This window comes from Aegilops tauschii, chromosome 7 (assembly GCF_002575655.3).
Source record: "Aegilops tauschii subsp. strangulata cultivar AL8/78 chromosome 7, Aet v6.0, whole genome shotgun sequence".
NCBI classification, from domain to species: Eukaryota; Viridiplantae; Streptophyta; class Magnoliopsida; order Poales; family Poaceae; genus Aegilops; species Aegilops tauschii.
Genome location: NC_053041.3, coordinates 114,824,223 through 114,841,509, shown reverse-complemented (window position 1 = coordinate 114,841,509; position 17,287 = coordinate 114,824,223).

Below are 17,287 nucleotides of genomic sequence, written 5' to 3'. Positions count from 1 at the left end.
CTTGCCCGAGATTCGATCGTTGGTATCTCAATACCTAGTTCAATCTCGTTACCGGCAAGTCTCTTTATTCGTTTCGTAATACATCATCCCACAACTAACTCATTGGTTGCAATGCTCGCAAGGCTTAAGTGATGTGCATTACCGAGAGGGCCCAGAGATACCTCTCCGACAATCGGAGTGACAAATCCTAATCTCGAAATACGCCAACCCAACAAGTACCTTCGGAGACACCTGTAGAGCACCTTTATAATCACCCAGTTACGTTGTGACGTTTGGTAGCACACAAAGTGTTCCTTCGGTAAACGGGAGTTGCATAATCTCATAGTCATAGGAACATGTATAAGTCATGAAGAAAGAAATAGCAACATACTAAATGATCGAGTGCTAAGCTAATGGAATGGGTCAAGTCAATCACATCATTCTTCTAATGATTTAATCCCGTTAATCAAATGAAAACTCATGTCTATGGCTAGGAAACATTACCATCTTTGATCAATGAGCTAGTCAAGTAGAGGCATACTAGTGACACTCTGTTTGTCTATGTATTCACACAAGTATTATGTTTCCGGTTAATACAATTCTAGCATGAATAATAAACATTTATCATGATATAAGGAAATAAATAATAACTTTATTATTTCCTCTAGGGCACATTTCCTTCAAATGGGTGGGGACTAAAGGTCCCCCCCCCTTTAGTACCGGTTCGGCACGAACCGCAAATAAAGTTCGTCCACGTGGCACGAGCCAGGCCCGGGTGCGGGGAGACCTTTAGTACCGGTTGGTAACACCAACCGGTACTAAATGTTTGGCGGGGGGTTATTTTTTATTTTTCCTTTAATTTTGTGTTTTCAATTTAATTTAGAGATTGTTTTTACATTATAATGAGTTGTTAAATCATTAGGTGAAAGTACCACAGATTAGTTTCAACTTCATGCATGGATCCTAGCTAAGTCATCAAGTATATGCCATATCCATATTACTTGATCACTTAGGACGTCCTAAGTGATAGAACTAATATGGATATGGCATATACTTGATCACTTAGCTAGGATCCATCCAGTTGAAACTAATATGCGGTTTCTTTCAAAAATGATATAATAACTCATCATCATCACCATATTAATATAAAAACTCTTACATCATATCATCACCAACAACAGTATACTAGCTAGCTAATAATCATCATAGTCGTCATTACCACTATTTAATCATCATAGTCATTACCGCTATCTAATCACCACCAACACTAGCTTAAAAAAGAAACATTCACTTGTACCAGAAGCAAAGATATCATCGAGTTCAACATGGTCATGAGATTATAAGCATTCATAAGACCACAAAAGAAAATCACTCTTTGAGATTAAGTTCAGGACGAAGAACACGGACATGAGAGGACAAGTACTTAGAGCATGAACTAGCTAATCACTCCTGCTACTCTCTCTCAAGTAAAATAGCATAGAACATGTATAGCTCTCCTGATTCATCATATTGGAGCATGCAGATGAACCTGTCTCCTAATCGTGGGTTGCGCTTCTGATTGCTGCCCATAGTACTTCTCTGGGATCGTTCACAATTTTTCTCCAGTCTTTCACTATTAAGCATTCCTCGGTTGTAGAAATCCTGAATGCACTCATGTCCAATGTAGGATGTCTTGGCCGTAAGCTAACCATTGACATGCGAACTTTAGTACCGATCCACTGAGGCACAACTGTCATCGGGAGTCCCTGTTGAAGAACATCGTATAGTAACATTACTTAGCAATGAAGTTTAGCTTGAAAAATAATGTATGCAAAAGATGCACTTAGGACAAATAGTAAAAATCTTACCATCTTTCCAAAATAGATGTGATTGTAGTTCAATACGAACACTATTGGTCGCACATTTTGAGTACTAAGATTTGAAAGTCCAAGAAAATAATTTCTCTTGACAGCATCAAGATCCTCAAGCCATGAAACATAATGACTTATCTCCTCGCTGTTTAGTTCAGCCCCGGGACAGTGGACGGTCCTGACTACCAAGCGCCGGACAAGTTTGCTTGAATGGAAATAAGCTGTCAATACAAATTAGTTGTCAACTATTTTAGAATAAACAATATCGAAGACATAAATATGGTTGAGAACCTCACATAATGGTAGAACTGGAGGCATCTGCACATCGACCCAAATGTCTCTATTACCTTCAATATCATCTCCGGGACGAATATCAAAGGTGATAAACATATCAGGCTCAAATGCATAAGCCTTGCATACTGCTTGCCAAGTTTTGCTTTCAAAATAGGTGTAGGTGTCTGCATTGTATAATTTGACGTTGAAGGTATAACCATGCTCGGTCTTCAAGTAAACTCTCTTTACCTCCATGGTTTTGTTAGGACTGAAACCTATCTTATCCAAGACAAAAATTCTTGCATGGCAGGGGATACGCTAGTAGAATAGTGAAAATTTAAAATTATAAGTTGAAGCAAATGAAGCATAAGTCATGCTTAATTACGAAAAAAAGACTTGTCGTTGTGACTTACTGTATCCACTTCGAAGGTCTCATCCAGCTTGATGCTGAAGCGCCGATCATCAACTAGGAAATTTTTGTCACACAGGCCGCATTGGTCTTCGCAGTATTCGCACATAATGAAATCGTTTTCGTCTTCAGACAACATTTCCTATATATGTTCATTGGTGAAACATTAAACACTTACCAGTTCTATTAATTCAACTAGTTCTATTAATTCAACTAGTTCAACTAATTCAACTTCAACTAAGCACTTACTAAAAATAAACTAGTTCTATTAATTTTCTTACTAAAAATAAAGTAGCTAATTCTATATAGTAAAATCTTAATTAGATGATCAAATATCATCTACCTAAATTTAATATATATCTAATTCATCTAACATTAATATATCTAATTCATCTATAACGAAAAGTATAAAAAACTAACTCATCTAACATTAATATCTTGCTAATTCATCTAACATTTGACATCAGTATCTAACATTAATTTCTATCTAATTCATCTAACATTTGACATTAATATCTAACATTTATATATATATATAATCTAACATTTATATAAACTAAAAGTATAATAAACTAAAAAACAGAAAACAGACAAAAAATCATTAAGAAAAATATGTCTGTGTGTGTGTGCGTGTCTGTACAAAGGCCGCCGGCGAGCGGAAGGGGGAGGCCGGGGCGCGTGGTCGATCTTACAGCGAGGCGACAGCCGGGGTGCGCGGTCGATCTTACAGCAGGGCGACGGCCGGCGATGTGAGGCAACATGGACGGGTCGGGGCGGCGACGGGACGCGCGCGACGCGGGGCGGCGAACAACGGGGACGGGCTGGGGTAGCGATGGGTCGCGCGCAACGGGGGCGGCGACGACGGCGACGGGCTGGGGCGGCGACGGGGCGCGCGCGACGGGGGCGGCGCAGGGACAGGCGCGACGAAGCAGATGAACAGAAACTAACTAAAATTTTCGTAAGTGTTGTTTATATAGGACAGGCCTTTAGTACCGGTTGGAGCCACCAACCAGTACTAAAGGTCAAATTTGGTAGCCCGAGCGGCGGGAAGCGCAACCTCTTTAGTGCCGGGTTGTGGCTCAACCCGGTACTAAAGACCTGCCCTTTAGTACCGGTTAAAGCCACGAACCAGTACTAAAGAGGGTGCGCTCCCGTTCCGCGGTGCAAAAATTTTAGTCCCACCTCGCCGAGCGAAGGTCAGCCGCACTGGTTTATAAACCCAGCCTCGGCTGCTCCTTCGAGCTCCTCTCTAAAGCAGGCTTCTGGGCCTAACTTTGCCGTGCTGCCCTATGAGCCTGCTGGGCCTTATGGGCCTGCATAACCACGCCCAAGGCCGAGCAGGCCCAATGGGCAGCGCGCAAATAATTTTTTTCATATAGTTTTTTGTGTATTTAGAGTTTCTTTGTGAATATTTTTGCTTTAGGTACAAAAATTTTGAATAGTTTAAATTCGAATTATTTGAAATTTGTGTGAATCACTAAAAATAAAGGAGCTAGTTCTATATAGTAGATTTTTGAATAGCCGGTGTAACAGATAAGTTTTCGTCCGAAACCCTCATACTTCGAAAGAGATTGTCCAGTTTGTACATGAAGTGCATCCAGTTTTTGCCGTAACCCTCTCTACTTTTTTGCACATGCTATGCAGGTGAAATGATGATACCATGCCAAGTTTCAACCTTTTCAGAGTTCATTTGGTAGTGCTTTTCAATTTCAGAGTCATTTAGCTCAAAACAAATCCGTAAATACATCAAAAATAGCAAATTATGTCAGAAAGGGTTGAAAGTTGATTACGTGGCTTTGAATGGTGCATGCTGAACGCAAAAAAAGTCCGGAGTTGTAATAAGTTATTAAAATTTTGAAGTGTCGGTGTAACAGATGCGTTTTCGTCTAAAACCCTGATGCTTCGAAAGAGATTGTCCAGTTTGTACACGAAGTGCATCCAGTTTTTTGCCGTAACCCTCTCTACTTTTTTGCACATGCTATGCGGGTGAAATGATGATACCATGCCAAGTTTCAACCTTTTCAGAGTTCATTTGGTAGTGCTTTTCAATTGCACGGTCATTTAGCTCTCAAAAGAAATCAATAAATGAATGAAAAATAGCAAATGATGTCATAAAGGGTTGAAAGTTGATGACGTGGCTTTGAATCATGCATACTGAACGCAAAAAAGTCTAAAGTTGTAATAAGTTTAAAAAAAATGAAGTGTCGGTTTAACAGATGAGTTTTTTTGTCCGAAACCCTCATATTTCGAAAGAGATTGTCCAGTTAGTACACGAAGTGCATCCAGTTTTTGCCGTAACCCTCTCTACTTTTTTGCACATGCTGTGTGGGTGAAATGATGATACCATGCCAAGTTTCAACCTTTTCAGAGCTCATTTTGTAGTGCTTTTCAATTTCACGGTCATTTAGCTCTCAAAACAAATCAGTGAATGAATGAAAAATATCAAATGATGTCAGAAAGGGTTGAAAGTTGATGACGTGGCTTTGAATGGTGCATGCTGAACGCAAAAAAAGTCCGGAGTTGTAATAAGTTATTACAAACAAAAGAGAGGCGCAATGCTCACCTGCTCGTTGCTTAGCTCCAGGCCTTGATAAACTACACATACCTCCGTGCAGTCTACACCATTTCAAGGCCTGAAGCTAAGCAATGTGCAGGTGAGCATTGCGCCTCTCCTTCACCGTCTCTGCACTCAGGGCTTATAAACCTCTGCGAGTGCCTCTCGCTTGGCGAGGTGGGACTAAAAAACAGCTGCAGAAAGAATCAACTAAAGAACTCTAGTACCGATTCATGCCACGAACTGGTAATAAAGGTGCTCGTGGAGCCCCAGCCTTATAACCGGTACTAAATGAAATTCCTTTGTAACAGATGAGTTTTCGTCCGAAACCCTGATACTTTGAAAGAGATTGTGTAAACATGTAAAAATATACAGCAAAAATACATTGATCAGTATCGTTTCAGCAAAAACGCGCTACTGCTGCAGAGAAATACATCAAAAATACATTGATCATCAATGATCTTTTTGTGTAGAATCTGAATTGTCAATAGAACCGGTGAGGATTCCTATTGCGCCAACATATCCTACATATAGAGTTCAATGAAGACCAAGTGCTCCTGATAGTTTGAGAAGTAACATATTTAAGGTGGTAAAAACTCTGTTAGCGGAGCGAGGTGGGACTAAAAAAGCGTTGCAGAATGAATCAACTAGAAACCTCTAGTGCCGGTTTGTGGCATAGACCGATACTAACAGTGCCGGTGGGGCCCCAGCCTGACCACAGCCTGCCACAACCTCTTTAGTACCAGTTCGTCGCATGAACTGGTACTAAAGGTTCACCACGAACCGGTACTAATGAGCTCTGCCCACCTAGCCGTTGGAACTGGCACTAATGGTCACATTAGTGCCGGTTCATTTCCAAACCGGGACTAACAATACTAGGAAAATGCTTATACACAGTAGCTTAGTAGTAGCGCTGTAAAATGTTAACCGCTGCTGCTAATTAGCAGTAGAGCTTTTCCTAGAAAGCGCAACTAGTATCCCCGTAGTAGTAGCACTGGGAAACAAAAACACGCTACTACTATGAGGGACCAGACGAGGCCATCGACGGCAGGTGGAGTTGTAGCGTTGTACAGAAACCAACGCTACTACTAAAAGTTTAGTAGTAGCGCTTTATTTTATTGCACCGCTACTGCTAATGGGTCCCACTTAGTAGTAGCGCTTTTTAGGAAAAGCGCTACTACTAAGTACCTTAGCAGCAACTCGTTTTGCTAGACAACGCTACTGGTAGTTGCGGCTGGTGCCACCTTTCCCACCCCTCCCCCTCCTCTCCCCCACTTTGCCCTCTCTCCCCCTCCTTTCCCCTCCCCCCTCTTCACTCTCCGCTCTCCACTCTCCACTCTCCACTCTCCACCATTGTTGCTCTTCTTCTCTCTTCCTCCTACCTCTCTTCTCTCGTCATTAATGGCACCCCCTCCATAAATGGCCTCTCTCTTTTTCCTACACCTCTCTTCTCTCCCCCATTAATGCTCCCATCCACCATAACCCCTCTCCATTAGTTAGCTAGCTAGATTCACCTCTCCTCCCCAACAACTAGATCTAGCTAGCTATTTAGCCAACCACACGTGCTCTGTCGATCGTTCTCTCTCATCATCTAATTGACCGCGTGCTCTCGGTCTCTCTCGGGAGATATATATAGGTGAGTAAAAAGTTGTTCATTTCAAGAATGGGAATATGTGTGTGAATGAGAATATGTGTGTTTGGGGGATATATATGGAGAGATTTGTGCTAGTGACATGCCCTCGAGTTGCTTATGTTTTGCCGAAATGTCGATTTAGTTCCGTTTTGGTGAATTTCGAGCAAACTCATATGTCCTATTTTTAGGCAAGGTCATGCCAAAATTATATATATGACTTTGAAGCATGCATTATTTATTTCATAACCCTTTTGCTTGTTATACCATGCAGTCGGTCATGAAGGTGAGTGGATGGAAGGTGGAGCGGTACATGCAATCCGCGGTGATGGACATGTATGCAAATAATCGGACTAGGATTACATGTCCGTGTGCAAGATGCAAGGAAGGAGTCCTTTTCGACCCTTTTGATCGTGGCACTTTGAAGGTGCACCTGCTGATGAATGGTTTCATGGATGGCTATACTCAGTGGATAAGTGAAGAAGAAGATGATGATGAGGCCGTCCACATGGTAGGGAATAACGACATGGGGCTAGACGAAGAGATGACCGATCGACAAGAAGACGATGGCGCCGGACATGTTGGCGGGGAAGAGTCCGGAAATGACGTAGGCGGCGGAGAAGATTCCGGACACGGCGAAGAAGAGTCCGGACATGGCGGAGAAGAGGTGGCGGTCACGCCGCAGTATTCGACGCTACTAAGTGCAGTCGTGCAGGACCCTCATGTTCGAGACCTCCTTCGCAAGAGTACGACTAGGGAGAGAGCTGCTTCTAGAGAGGAGGCCAAGCTGGAGCAACTTGAAGTAGACTCAAGGACTCCATTGTATGACAGTTGCGATCCCGAGGTGACCCGCTTGAGTTTCACGCTCGAACTTCTAAAGACGAAGGCCAAAAACAAATGGACAGACAAAAGCCTCAGTGAGCATTTGAAGTTTCTACATAATAAAGTTCTTCCCACATGGAACATGTGTCCTACTAGTGTCAAGGAGGCCAAGAAAATCGTTTGCCCTTTTGATTTGCCGCACATTAGGTACCACGCATCCATCAATGGTTGCATAATTTATCGGGGGAAGCACGCGGAAAAAAACAGTTGTCCAGTGTGCAATGCTTCTCGATACAAGAAGGCAGGAAAGAAAGCTCCTCAGAAAGTTGTATGGTACTTTCCGATCACTCCCAGTCTGCAGCGGTATTTCGTAGATCCTAAGGAAGCAAAGCTCATGCGCTGGCACGCGAAGAGGAAGAAGCCCGACGTTGGAGATGATCCGAGGCCGAGACACCTCGTAGATGGTAGCCAGTGGAGAGCATTCAACGCCGTATATGGATTTGCTGCAGAAGTTCCAAGGAACATCGTGCTTGGTGCGAGTACCGATGGCATGAATCCGTTTGGAAACCAGAACACCAACCACAGGACATGGCCTGTGTTTGTATGGATGTACAACCTCCCCCCATGGAAGTGCATGAAGACAAAGTACATACAGATGAGCATGTTGATTCAAGGGCCGAAACAACTTGGAAATAGTATTAACCTGTACATGGGGCTTCTGCAAGAGGAGCTAGACACGTTATGGAAAACACCGGCATGGACATGGGACGCCAGCAAAGGAGAATATTTCCATATGAGAACCGCGTTGATGACGACAGTGCACGACTATCTCGGTTACGGGTACACTTCAGGCCAGGTGTGCCACGGATACTGCGGATGCACGAGGTGCATGGATGATACAACGTCTCAGCAGCTTATGTCAACGAAAGATGGCAGGTCCGGGAAAATCGTGTACATGGGGCATCGTAGATGCCTCGAGAAGGATGACCCGTGGAGAAAGCATGGAGATCTATTCAATGGGTTGGCTGAGCTTCGAGGACCTCCACGTAAGAGGAGCGGCGCCGAAATTGACGTTATATCTGGAAAGTCCATAAGTGTGAAGCAGCTCCGAAGGCTACAGGAAGAGATCGTTGTCATACTATGTGAGCTTGAGGTGTACTTCCCGCCGGCGTTCTTTGACGTCATGGTGCATCTGTGTGTCCATATCGTGGACGATATCATCGACCTCGGGCCGACATTCCTTCACAGCATGATGTCGTTCGAGAGGATGAATCGGGTCATCAAAGGATTCGTTCGTAACATGTCCCGTCCGGAAGGGAGCATCGTCCAGGGGTATCTGACGCATGAGTGTCTCCTTTTGGGAGAATTATATAAGCGTCGAAGACCCTGTTGTTGGTTTACCCGTCAAGAAGCACGATGGGAAGCTCGAAGTAGATGGTCACAACAACGGCCGGAGGGAATTGCACGTGGACTACTCGGATAGACGGTACGACTTTGACAGGGCTAACTTAGTAGTGCTACAACACCTAGATGTGGTAGATGATTATGTGGCATAGCAAAAAGAAACCATCGCAAAGAAGTACCGTGATAAGGGGATGCTCAAGACAGACGATGAAGTTACTGTAGAGCACAACACCACTTTCTTGCGCTGGTTTAAACAACAAGTTCTTGAAAATCCCCCGGAAGAGGGCAGTTCGGACGGATTTCTCATACACGCCTAAGCACATGGCCCCGCGCCCAAGCTCGCGACCTATCAGTCCTACGATATCAATGGGTACACGTTCTACACGGAGGCCAAAGACATGGACAGTGGTTACCAGAACTCTGGGGTGACAATTCAATGCGTGACTGACGCCAACGGCACAACTGAGAGATTCTACGGAAGGGTCGAAGAGATCTAGGAGCTTGACTATGCTGGAATGCATGATGCGACGATGTTCCGTGTCAGATGGGCCAAGGACGTCGTAAGAGAAAACAAGTATTTCACCACCATGTCTATACCCGACGCGAAGAGCACTCCCGTGAATGTTAACGTCATCACCAAAAATGAGCCATGGGTACACGCTAAGCACGTGACACAATGCTTCTTCATAACCGACCCGGCCAATCCAGCCCGTGTTGTCGTGAGGAGATCCAAAAGGAGCATCGTCGGAATGGATGGAGTAGCCAACGAGGAAGGCTACGACCAATACGGCAACCCGATGAGGGAAGATGACGATGACGATGAAGCATATGTGAAAATAAGAATCAACACTACATTACCTAAGAAAGATCGTAATCCATGGCTCCAGAAAAGTCACAAGGAGGGGCTCAATTACTCGGCAACGAACAAGAAAGGGAAGAAGCTCAATGTGAAACGCGTCGACGCAGCTGATCAGAAACCTATATTTATATATATGTATCTATTTTGTGTACGCACTTAAGTAACCATTATCGGTCAACTGATATGTTACCACCACATGCATGGTTCCGGTGATATTGGGGGAGACGCCGTCGTCGGCAGAAAAACAAAAAAAACATAAACAAAAGGGAGAAAGCAGTACAAAAGAAAAAGGAAATAAAACATAAAAGAAAAGGAAATAATAAAAGAAAAAACAAAAGGAAAATAATAAAAGAAAAGAAAACTAAAAACTAGAAAACGAAAATAATAAATAAAAAAGAAAAATAGCAGTAGCGGTTGTCTGTGGACCAGCGCTATAGCTAAGTATTTTAGAACAAAAAAATAAAAAAAGATAGTGATATCGGTAGCGTTGCTTTACAAACAAGCGCTATAGCTAACTTAGCTAAAGTGCTTGTTTGTAAAGCAGCGCTACTGCTATTGTCCGCCGCGCGGGCTCTCAAAATTTCACCAAGTCCTATTCCCCCCATCTCCACCTCGCCCGTGCGCCCACCGTCGACGCCCTCGTGACCTCGCCATCGCCCCTGCGCCCGCGGTCGACACCCTCGCGACCTCGCCGTCGCCCCTGCGCCCGCCGTCGACGCCCTCATGACCTCGCCGCCTCCGGCCATCGCCTCTGCACCCGCCCTCGACCTTGCCGGCCATCTCCCCTGTGCCCGCCCTCGACCTAGCCGCTGCCCTCGACCTCGACGCCGCGCGCCCTCTCCACTGCCCCGTAAGCCTCTCCCTCACCTCTCCCCTGCCCTCCTCTCTCTCTCTCTCTGCTCTCTGCTCTCTCTCTCTCTAATTTGAATTTAGCCTAGCTAAGTGTTGGATGTATGAACCCTAGCTAGGAGATGTAGCAGAGAGAGACAGAGAGAACAATTTAGTTTAGGGCAATTTAGCGAATTTAGTTTAGGGCGATTTTGTTTAGGGCAGAAATTGACGAAATTTAGTTTAGGGAAATTTATAAAAGACAGTAGCAAATTGGTTTTTGTAGGTACAAAAAACAATAGCTAAAATTTATAAAAAACAGTAGCTAATTAGTTTTTGTAGTATATAAATTAGCTATAGAAACAGTATCAAAAATTTATAAAAAACTGTAGCTAATTAGGGCAGTAGAAAATATAGCTAGGGCCAATTTTTTTAGCAAATGAGCAAATTTATCTAGGGCAAATTTGTTTAGGGCAGTAGGTTCTTGTTCCTAAAGAAGTTGAGGCAGATACCACATATGGAGAACATGCTCCTAAAGAACTTGCACAATAAGTTCTTGTTCCCCGGCCAGAATGAAGAAAAATATAAAGATACATGGGAATACATCGGCATGACAAAGATAAACGACAAGGCGATGGTGAGGTTCACCAACGACTTGTCCTCCTGGAAAGTTTGGGTGAAAAAAGCGATTGCGAAGAATGAATTGTGGTCCAAGATTCATGCTGATAATCCGTCAATAACGGAAGAGGACTTTGCAAAATTCAAGGAGAATTGCGGTAAAGAAAGTGTCAAGGCAAAGTCGGAGAAAATGAAGGCGCTCCAAGCCAGGAACACGCCTCCCCACTGACTCGGAAGCCGTGGTTACGAGGGGAAGAGGCATGTATGGGCCAAGGAGGACGCCGAACGTGGAAGTCACAGAATCCCAGACCCCTTGGCGGAGTTCACCGACCCGTTGGAGCATGACTGGATCAGGGCCCGGTAAAAGTGGGACAAAGTCAAAAAGATCTTTTACACGGACCCGAACACGAGGGAGTTCATGAGACTTCTGGTAATTGTTATATTACCACATTATCATATTAGCTTCCAAACAATTCGGCTGCACGTTTTGTCACATTAGTAAACCATCCACGTTCCTTTTGCAGAAAGAGCAGCACCAAAAGGCAGCTGAAAGCGACGAGTCGTCACAATCGTCGGCGAGGCCCAAGTGGGACACCCCATTGAACCGGGCCCTGAACATACTGAAAAAGGTCCCGGTGGACAAGCCGCCGTCCTATGGACGTGTGCACGGCGTCGGAGATGGCGCCTCGTGGAAGACGTGCTACCACGAGGATCCAGAGGAAATAAAGAAGCGACGCTCAGTCGTCACTCAGCAGAGCATCGGAGAGAAGGTCAAGATTGCGGTCGATAGGACCAAAGCTGAGACCAAAGAAGAGATGCTCGGGGCCGTCAATGCAGCGGTCACTTACGCGGTGGTCAGCTTGCTTCCGGCACTTTCCGATTTCACGAAGAACAATCCAAATGCATGGCCGTAGGACTTTCCCCTTCCCAGCTTTGTCGGGAGCAATTAGGTGAAACCAGAGCAAACATCACCTGCTCAAGCAACCGCAAAAGGTCCCGCTCCTATTCATAGCAGCTCGACCTCCGTCTCTTGCATGCTCGGCGGGCCTTCATCGCTGGCTGAGCTCGACGCTCTCATGGTAATTACGCATCATACCCGTTTCACCAGCATGTCTATAGTCTTCCGTTTTAGTTGCCTTTTGGATGTTTGACGTCGCACACATGTCTCCTTCATAGACCGACGACACCCCGTGCACCCTACTCTACGACATCAAGGGCCGGAAGGTGGCCATGGGAAAGGCAACGATCGTGAAGCCCAAGGACCGCATGTTCCACAACCGAGAGATGCCCGATGGTGTCTTCAAGGTTAACGTGGCCAGTGTCTTAGCGGGCTTCGAGGATTTGCCTCCTCCGGTACCAGTCAATGACGACGAGACCCCTAAGATGATTGGCGCATGCAAGAACTGGTTCTTGCCTTGGCCCAAGTCTCTTCTTCGTCTCGAGGCACCCAGTATCACGCCAACGCCACCTTATCAAGAAGGTATGAACACCACCCCACCTACCAAATTACCTGCACCTGTCCGGGCGGGTGATAGCGGACGACGCGAGGGAGAGCCTCCATTAGTGCAGATGATGTCGCCCCCGCTGTTAAAGAAGCAAATGTTGATGATGACATGGAGGATGATGATGAGGAACCAGACCAGTAGTTCAATACCGCCTATGATGATGGAGGATTGATGGCTTAGGACGACGAAGACTCTGGCTACGAGCATTGAGATGATGACTTGATGCTGCCTGATTTGCCAGAGCCGGAACATCCTAAGGCGGAATGCAAAAAGTCTCTCTTCAAATGATCCTCGCAGGAGACGCCTCCAGATGCCGCCTGTACCCAGCAACCCCCCGAGGGCCGTCCACTGATTAGCCCGACGACATTGGGGGTGCTGGTTAGGGAAGTTATGGTGGGCTCACTACCGCCACCCGGCAAGAAGCAAAGGAGGAGACCGGACAATAAAGGCCCTAATGGCGCCAGAACTGCTTCAAGGAGCCAGCCGCCTCTGAAGCCCCGGTTAGTAGACAGAATACCTGTCGAAGGTAAGAAGCGTTTCCATGTCGCCGGCGACCCGATCCTACCTGCCAAAGCGCTAGAGCACATACTAAACAATGATATAAGGAGACTCCATGAAGATGTACTAGCCAGAGAGAAAAGCCTTCTGATCGCGGAAAAACCTGGATACCCGCTTGACGCGGCTAAGGTGCCGGCTGCGAAGTTGTACGTCGAGAACTGGCCCGTGAATCAGTTCATCATGCGATTTGACTACATCTACGACATGTTCCACATGACCAAGCTGGATTTCCAGTTCATCCGCATGTATGAGTTGTATCTGAACTACTTAATCAGGGTCGAGAACATCAAATATATCTGCGTCGCGGACCCGTACTATATGCACGAGAGCTTCTTGGGAGTTTGCAAAGAGCACCGTGACTATGCGAGCAAGTACCTCGGCAAATTCATGATTGCTAATAAGGACAAGGAAGCAATTCTCGTGCCTTATCATCCCACGTAAGTCATCCGCACATATCCTTTCATAAGTGTTAATCATTCCTTTGCAAGCATGGAGGCTAATTTGAGGTGTACTTAATTTGCGCAGTGGGGGGGCACCGTCCTCACCATTCTGTACCCGGAATACTCCCATGCTATGTACTTGGACTCATCGAAGAACATCATGAAAAAGGATTACAAGAACATAAAGAGTGTTCTCGATAGTGCCCTGTTAACCTTCAGCCTGTCTGGTGGATATATCAATGTGAAAAAGTACAGGAATCGCGGGCTAGCTTTCGGTCATAAGACTGACTTCTGCTGCATCCAGCAACTGCACACTAGTAGGGCTGATGGATTCTACCTCATGCATCACCTGCTCGAGTACAGAAGGGATAATCAATGCCTTCGCATGTCACCTACTACCAACGATGCCGAGATTTTCAGCTGGGCCACAAGCATAGGAAGTACACCAGATTATCGAATCAGAGCTGAGTTTTATCACGTACAGTGTGAACTTGCCCAAATGATCACGAAGCAGGTCCTCGAACTAACAGGGATGTTCTACCATGGGCCAATCACGCGGGAAGATGTCCGAGCACTGTTAATCACTCAGCGTCTGGACCTGAAGCCTTTCAAGAAGCTCGGGTGCTTCCTCCCTGACTTTTAAAATTGGACCGCCGACATGGAGGACTGATTGTTGATGACAATGCATGTGTCACTACTATCATTTTCTATGTTAAAACTTTGAATTTATGCACGGGGAAACTATGTGATGTAACTAAACCGTGGTCCTGAACTAGCGTAGATCGCTCTAGTTAATTAGTTTGGGTATGAGGAACTTCGTCATTTATGTTTACTATTGGTTGCTTGTATTTTGCTAATTATGATTCTTTGTTTTCTTAAGTACATTATGTTGCATATTTTTGTTCAATTCATCAACTCACGATGCACGTACATAGATCAGAGATGGAGAAGGGCTACTACGTCATGTACATTGGGAGGGTTCCAGGAGTCTACGACCACTGGCCAGCCGCTCAGGCCCAGGTGCACAGGTACCCGGGTGCTATCCACAGAGGGTTCGACAGAAGAGCCGAAGCGGAAAGTAGTTACTTGAGGTGGACACTCCAGCATGAGCAGGGGCGGGACCGCCAGTACTACATAGTCGCACTCTTTCTCATCTTGATCGCTCTTCTCTTCTACATCATGGTTTAGATAGAGATGATGAAACTTGTGTGTGCGACATGACCATGCAGTTGCACTTATTCGAGACATGACATGATCGCACTTGTCTATCACTATTTTCAAGATGTGATGATATTTGTGTTGAATGATGATGATGATGATGATGGTATGATGAGACTACTATATGTCTATGATATGATGAGAATAGTGTATGTTTAGTATGATCTGATGAAACTATTGTATAGAGCCTGTATAAATACATCAAAAATACGTAGGGGTGCGGTTCGGCGAAAGCTGGAACATTAGCACTAGCGCTGGAAGGAACCTAGCAGTAGCACTGGCTTAGCAGCAGCGCTTCATGTGAAAAAGAGATACAAAGAGTTATGAGTAGTGCTGGTCCGGGAAGCGCTACTGCTAGCAATACTTACCCGTAGCGCTGCCCATATAAGTGAAGGAAATATGCCCTAGAGGCAATAATAAAGTATTATTTATTTCCTTGTATCATGATAAATGTTTATTGTTCATGCTAGAATTGTATTAACCGGAAACATAATACATGTGTGAATATATAGACAAACAGAGTGTCACTAGTATGCCTCTACTTGACTAGCTCGTTAATCAAAGATGGTTATGTTTCCTAGCCATAGACATAAGTTGTCATTTGATTAACGAGATCACCTCATTAGGAGAATGACGTGATTGACTTGACCCATTCCGTTAGCTTAGCACTCGATCGTTTAGTATGTTGCTATTGCTTTCTTCATGACTTATACATGTTCCTATGACTATGAGATTATGCAACTCCCGTTTACCGGAGGAACACTTTGTGTGCTACCAAACGTCACAACGTAAATGGGTGATTATAAAGGTGCTCTACAGGTGTCTCCAAAGGTACTTGTTGGGTTGGCGTATTTCGAGATTAGGATTTGTCACTCCAATTGCCGGAGAGGTATCTCTGGGCCCACTCGGTAATGCACATCACTATAAGCCTTGCAAGCATTGTGACTAATGAGTTAGTTGCGGGATGATGTGTTACGGAACGAGTAAAGAGACTTGCCGGTAACGAGATTGAACTAGGTATCGAGATACCGACGATCAAATCTCGGGCAAGTAACATACCGGTGACAAAGGGAACAACGTATGTTGTTATGCGGTCTGACCGATAAAGATCTTCGTAGAATATGTGGGAGCCAATATGGGCATCCAGGTCCCGCTATTGGTTATTGACCGGAGACGTGTCTCGGTCATGTCTACATAGTTCTCGAACCCGTAGGATCCGCACGCTTAACGTTACGATGACAGTTTTATTGAGTTTTGATGTACCGAAGGAGTTCAGAGTCCCGGATGAGATCGGGGATATGATGAGGAGTCTCAAAATGGTCGAGACGTAAAGATCGATATATTGGACGACTATATTCGGACTTCGGAAAGGTTCCGAGTGATTCGGGTTTTTTTCGGAGTACCGGAGAGTTACGGGAATTCGTATTGGGCCTTAATGGGCCATACGGGAAAGGAGAGAAAGGCCTCAAAAGGTGGCCGCACCCCTCCCCATGGTCTGGTCCGAATTGGACTAGGGAAGGGGGGTGCACTCTTCCTTCTTTCTCCTTCCCCCTTCCCTTCTTCTACTCCCACAAGGAAAGGAGGAGTCCTACTCCCGGTGCGAGTAGGACTCCCCCCTATGGCGCGCCTCTCCCCTTGGCCGGCTGCCTCCCCCTTGCTCCTTTATATACGGGGGCAGGGGGGCACCCCAGAGACACAACAATTGATCCTTGAGATCTCTTAGCCGTGTGCGGTGCCCCCCTCCACCATATTACACCTCGATAATACCGTTGCGGAGCTTAGGCGAAGCCCTGCGTCGGTGGAACATCATCATCGTCACCACGCCATCGTGCTAACGAAACTCTCCCTCAACACTCGGTTGGATCGGAGTTCGAGGGACGTCATCGAGCTGAACGTCTGTAGAACTCGGAGGTGCCATACGTTCGGTACTTGATCGGTCGGATCGTGAAGACGTACGACTACATCAACCGCGTTGTGATAACGCTTCCACTGTCGGTTTACGAGGGTACGTGGACAACACTCTCCCCTCTCGTTGCTATGCATCACCATGATCTTGCGTGTGCGTAGGATTTTTTTTGAAATTACTACGTTCCCCAACAATAAGCGCTAGTGCTAAAACTTAGTTGTAGCGCGCTAGCAGTAGCGCTGGACCAAGCGCTACTGCTATGCATATTTCAAGCGCTACTACTAGGGATTTCACATTAGGCCCTTTTTCTACTAGTGTTTGCTCAAAGTGATAGATGAATTCGCTACAAAATTATGTTCTCTTTGTCCTATTACTTGTGATCTTTGCAATAAAGTTGGTCACCTTAATTTCCAATGCATGCTTTTTCATGATCG